Source organism: Musa acuminata, chromosome BXJ3-1, assembly GCF_036884655.1.
Source record: "Musa acuminata AAA Group cultivar baxijiao chromosome BXJ3-1, Cavendish_Baxijiao_AAA, whole genome shotgun sequence".
NCBI classification, from domain to species: Eukaryota; Viridiplantae; Streptophyta; class Magnoliopsida; order Zingiberales; family Musaceae; genus Musa; species Musa acuminata.
The window spans coordinates 40,004,691-40,010,543 of NC_088349.1; the positions used below are offsets into that span (position 1 = coordinate 40,004,691).

At 33.6% G+C, this 5,853-nt stretch overlaps 1 long non-coding RNA gene across 1 annotated transcript; it reads right to left on the bottom strand.

The window, feature by feature from the left end:
• Positions 1-246: 246 nt before the first annotated feature.
• On the bottom strand, positions 247-3,981 carry LOC135628869 (uncharacterized). Its single transcript, XR_010493042.1, has 3 exons — positions 3,907-3,981; positions 3,782-3,828; positions 247-444 (listed from the first exon to the last, which is right to left on the bottom strand). It is a non-coding gene; the product is annotated as an uncharacterized LOC135628869 (long non-coding RNA).
• Positions 3,982-5,853: the final 1,872 nt, after the last annotated feature.

Below are 5,853 nucleotides of genomic sequence, written 5' to 3' on the forward strand. Positions count from 1 at the left end.
AGTATGGCTTCTATTGCAGCTTCATGGCTTTCTAGGGTCATGTCATGCTGGGAACACAAATCAACTGCCAAATGTTCAAATTGGGAAGCCCTATATACCGAATCTTGATAGTTTACAAGTTGTAGATAATATGCTTGTGAATACAAGTAATCAGCAAAGAAACCAATATTCTGAAAGGTGTTATTTGAAATCTTATTCACCTCTGAAACACCACAACCGAAATTCAATCTGATCCAGTCCCTTGGAAACACTTGTCAAAACAATTTTTGACAGATCTCTAGGAGCAAACTACAGATTAGCATCTTGGAGTACATCTTTTCTTGTGGCAGCTTTAGATGCATCAATCTTTCTCTTTGCTTCATCCAGATTACTGGATGTGCTAGAAGCCCCATGAGAACATATCACAAAGTCAGAAGAAACAGCTAAAGACTCTTGATCAGCCACCTTAGGAAATGAACATTTGTAAAGGTCAATATCTAAAGGAAATGACATATGTGACCCCAAAACAAAAAGGAGTACAAGTATATTGTCAGCTAAATGAAAACCAAGTAATGTAACAACCAACAAGGTGCATTTGATAATATTCTTTTTGTTGCAGGGAAAAAAAAACAAAAAATAATTTCTTCTTTTTGACTCTCACATCTTTTTAAACTACAGTCTTCACCGATCACTTTATTCTCGCTCTTTGCATCTCAAAAAATAAGCACTATAAAGTATAAACTATAAAGATGTTAAATTTTTTTTTATTTTTCCTATGATATTATCATATACTGTTACAGTAGACCTTGGTACAATAGAACCACGTTTTCATTCAGATTCCACAAAAGGAAGAATGGCAAGCCTTCATAATACAGTACATATAACATTGAATGCAATATAACAGTTTTTCTATTTCTCCAAGTGTATATCATAAGCAGAAGTTGTATTCTTTGTTCCAGTAATCACAAGATCAAGGAAGGGTTCTAGCATCTCCAAAAGAAATAGAAGCCTATGTTCAAATTCATACACGAATGGTAAAAGCATCATCTATCTGACTGGAAAGAGTAAGCAAAATTATGCTTGATACTTCAGTAGGTCAAACCTTATATTTTGACAGTACATCATCCATATGCCCAGACAAGACCAGCAAGATATATTTCAAAGCAAGGATTGAAATACCATATCATACCGGTGTTTCGAGGTTGGTTTGGTATGGTACGTTATGGCATACCAAGCGGTACGCCTAATTTAGGTGTAATGGAGTTTAGGATAACACAAATATGAGAAAAAAAAAGTTTGCGATAGTTTAAGAGAGTGAGAATAAAATGGAATGAAATAGGAGAGAAGAAGGGTTTAAAAACATGTGAAAGGGTTGAAATCGACCGTTATCGAGCTGTGCCGGGCGGTAACGGACAATCCGCATACCGATAACATGTCGGACTGGTACGTACCGCTCGTACCGAGCGGTACCATTCAAATTGTATACCTTGCTTCAAAGCAACATAAGCATAGCTAGCAGATTATGAAAAAACCTAGTAGGGACATTATGAACAAAGTCAACCAAGCATGAAGCATGAAAATAAGTGCATAATCTATCATACGAAAGTGTATCAAGATTTTTTTTCCTTTTCTTGAATTTTTATTCAGGAGGAAGTGGATAAATTTTGGATAATAACTGGGGCATTGTGACAAAATTCACAGTTTCTTGAGCACACACAGATGAAAGATGGATGTCACATATAGGGTTCATGAACTAAAAAGTACTAAATGATAGTGACTAGAACTAAAGGACTTGCAGGATTTGAATAAACCAACCATAGCTAATTCCAAATTCACAGGTAGGATCCTTATTGTTTCATGCATAAAAGCTGCATGAAAAAAATCTTATCCTACATAAGAAACATGATCCACCATAAGTAAATAATAGGAAATGCTCTTTTCGTCAAATGTGCCTGCAGAAAATGTGACACTAAAAATATTCCATTGTAGGTTCTTAGAAGTTAGAATATATGGTTCCATAAAGAAAATGTTTTATTGTACCTTAAAAACAATCAGAAACTAAAACTTCATTAGTCTTAGAAACAACATAGTAAAAGTGTGCAAGAGAGCTGTCACATGCATGTTGGTAGCTGCAATGTGTGGAACTCACAAAGAGACATTTTCATACTAAAACCTGTTGCTAGATACATGCCACAGAAAAAAGGTATTGCATCAGGACCCAACTGATTTTTTTTTTGACCAATTGTGCATATCCAAAAAAAGCCTGATGAAATCAGTAAAAAATTAAGATCATAATGCAATAAGTATTAGTAAGATCTTAGTACCTAATCAAATGCAAGGTCCTTGGCCAGTCTATAAATTATAATATGTGATACAACTTATTATCCTATTTTGTAATCTTGATAAAATCAGCTCTGCGAAATCATAGAGTCAAGATGTATCCTGGACATAACTGTTAGTGAAATTGGATAATAACTGGGGCATTGTGATGAAATTCATAATTTCTTGAGCACACACAGATGAAAGATGGATGTCATATACAGGGTTCATGAACTAAAAAGTACTAAATGACAGTAACTAGAACTTAAGGACTTGCATTCATAGGATTTGAAGTGTATATTTTAAGTGTATATTGGTATATAAGAAACATGTAAAAAATAATCTGCTACCCATTAAGAAATATATAGCTTTCCAAGCCACAACAGTAGTTATATTGGTCCATAAAAGTCCCATAAGAGTTGAGCACAATACTCCAAAGAACTCTGTACAAGGTTGTGTCATAGTTGTATCATCAGAACACTCAAACAGTAGGTTCTTTATTGGCACTCTAGAAAAAAAGGAAAACTACAATCCAACAGACAAAATTTTCAGTTTCACAATAACTGCTATCATGATCATGATCAAATTCAAGAGATCAAGGTTTTATTCAAGTGTACAAATGACTGATATTGTTGGAATCTTCACAATAAGGTAATAGATGGATCACAAAATAACATCTATGATAGGTCATAGAAAGTGTTTTTTTAGTTCATCAGGATGGACATGTGAGTACAATACATGCCGATCAGCACGGTTTAAACATATAGCTGGAACAAGCCTTGTGCTTGATTGTGTGTTCAAGGACATCCTTGGTATAAAACCAAACACCATGCTAGTATTATACTAGCATGACATAGTTCGACAATCATCAACCACTGCTGGCAAACTTGAAATATTATCATACATCATCAAATGGTGAAACTAATTGCCATCTGAACAATCATCATCAAATATTATACCACAGCAGAACAAATTGCCTCTGAACTTCATAGTCTTTGTTATGCTAGGACTATGATGTTCAAATCAAATAATATTTTTCTCAAAATGAGAAGATTATTTCACGAGAAAATTAATGATTGATAATTTGATCATCCACAATAAATCACAATGTATTGACCACAAAAAAGATCAGATCTGCACCAAGAAATGATCAAGTACTCATCAAACATAGATAGTTTTAATTGCTTATGTTAGATAATTCACCAAACATTATTTATATATTTTCATGATGAATAGGTTAATTATGATGAATCATGATTTATATACATCTACGGTCTACCTATTCTAACATTAAATAAATACCAAATTTTGTCACATTAAATAGTAAACATTATACATTGATACATGCCCATATCCATCATATCAATATCTTGCACTTGTATCCATGACTTCATAACCAACCAACCAACCAAACGAGCATTCATTATAATAAAGAATTAAGCCTTCATAACAGTAATAAAAACAAGAAGAATGATGAAATTACTTGAATAACACCAAGAGGTCCTCCGGAAGTTCAATTGCAAGATCAACCTGAAAAAGGGTCGATGTAGTTACAAAAATACAAGTTGTTGACTTAATATGTAGACTTATTATGGGAAAAGATGAAACCTTTGCAGTAATTGTATATATCCATGGTGATAATGGTCCAAAGCATAAATCAATCAATACACATGCTGCTTTTGCCTAAAGATTAAAAAATAAATGCTTACTTAGAAAGCCAAAAAGTAAGTTGTCTATTCATAATTAAACTTGGTATGAAACCAACAAACATGAGATGATAAGAATGAAGACAGATAGCCTGCACAAGCATTAAGAAGATGACAATGACATTATTATTATCTGCAACAACAGATTAATATGAATTGTTGAGACTTTTGATAAGAATACAACTGCATGTAACGTATATCACCCAGATGCATCACTAGTAAAAGGTGTTAAAAGTTTTAACTTAAAACAGAGACCTTTCACCTGGAAGCAGTGCTTGTATAAGTGGTAATAGGGACCAAAAATTTGAATTACTGTTAGCTAATTTGCAGAACAGGAGAGGCTATCTATTCATTATAAAAGAATGTAAACACTCGACAATTTAGTTATAGAAGCAGACTCCTAGTGGCTAAAAGTTATTCCAATAGGAAAAAAACAGGATAATTAGTTTAAAAAACATTATAGGGTAGGTGATCATTTAGAACATACTTGTGAAGGACATCCAAATAAGATATGAGGACTGTCTTCTTCCGCTGCAGATATATCCAAGACATTCAAATAAGAAGCATCCCAATAATCTTCAGTTCATTTGAATTCTTCCCCAAACAAGCTCAAGTAATCAGTAGGTTGCATGTGCCTGGTTACTTCAGTTTTAACAATTTCATCAAATATTGAAGACAGACCCAACTATTCAAGTACAAAATTGCCAAATCAGGTTGTAAATTGATTTGATAAGAAACCATATCCATTCACATAATATGCATGAAAAAATAATTTAATTAACATTAGTTTCTTAACAAACTTATTGTGGAATCCTCTAAACTAAGAAAGAACACTTTTGAACACGTGGAAAGCCAAAAAGCAAAAGAATTTCTATTAAGTAATATGGAACACATCATCTATAATTATTTCAATGTTTGACACAAAATATTACAGAACAAAATGCAAAGAAGAAACAGAAGAACATCTGTAACTAACAATGTGGAGACTTGTCCTTGTAAATGGCAGTCCAAATCCTTTGAGAAATGGACCTGCATAGCCATCGTGTCTCTCACAATTCAATTGGAGATTCATATATGTCATTGCAACTGCCAATAAAAAGTTAAAAAAAAAAATTAACCATCAAGTTTTAGTTCACAAAGTCAAATAGAGTGGAGTAGTTTATCTCATCATGTTCCAAGGATTGTCAATCTTGATCCAACCAATTTAGAATGGTACCACCCGGTACGGGCGATACGTACCGATCCGACGACATACTGGTACGCGAACCGCCCGCTACCAGACAGAACATGCTAGAGTGCTACAATGCTACAGTAAGAGGAAGAAATATTTAAAACCGCTCGGTAATAGTGATACAGTGCTCCAATGGTCAAATTGACCGTTGGAACACTTTCTTATGGTATTTAAACCCTTCTTCTCCTTTATTTCACTCCATTACATTCTCATACTCTCTTAAACTATCTCAAACTCTTTTTTTCTCACATTTGTGCTCTCCTAAACTCTACAAAACAACGATTTATGAATTGAATCGAGGCTAATTTAGGAAGATTAAGAGGAAGAACTTTCTAATCAACAGGTATGTTTACATAAGGATAATCCGTACTGAACTGAAATACGAACCTTGCATAAGATATTCTTCAAAGCCTGAAAAAAATAATGATACTATTCTTACCTAATTTACATTGATTTTACTAAACTTATGCTATTACTATATTTATTTCTAACTTAAAAATCCTATCCTAACTTTTTTCTTTTTTTAGGTATTTTTGGAGGGTCTTACACCTAAATTAGGTGTACCGCTTGGTACAGCCTAGCGTACTGCTCGGTATATGGTACTGTACCATACCGAGC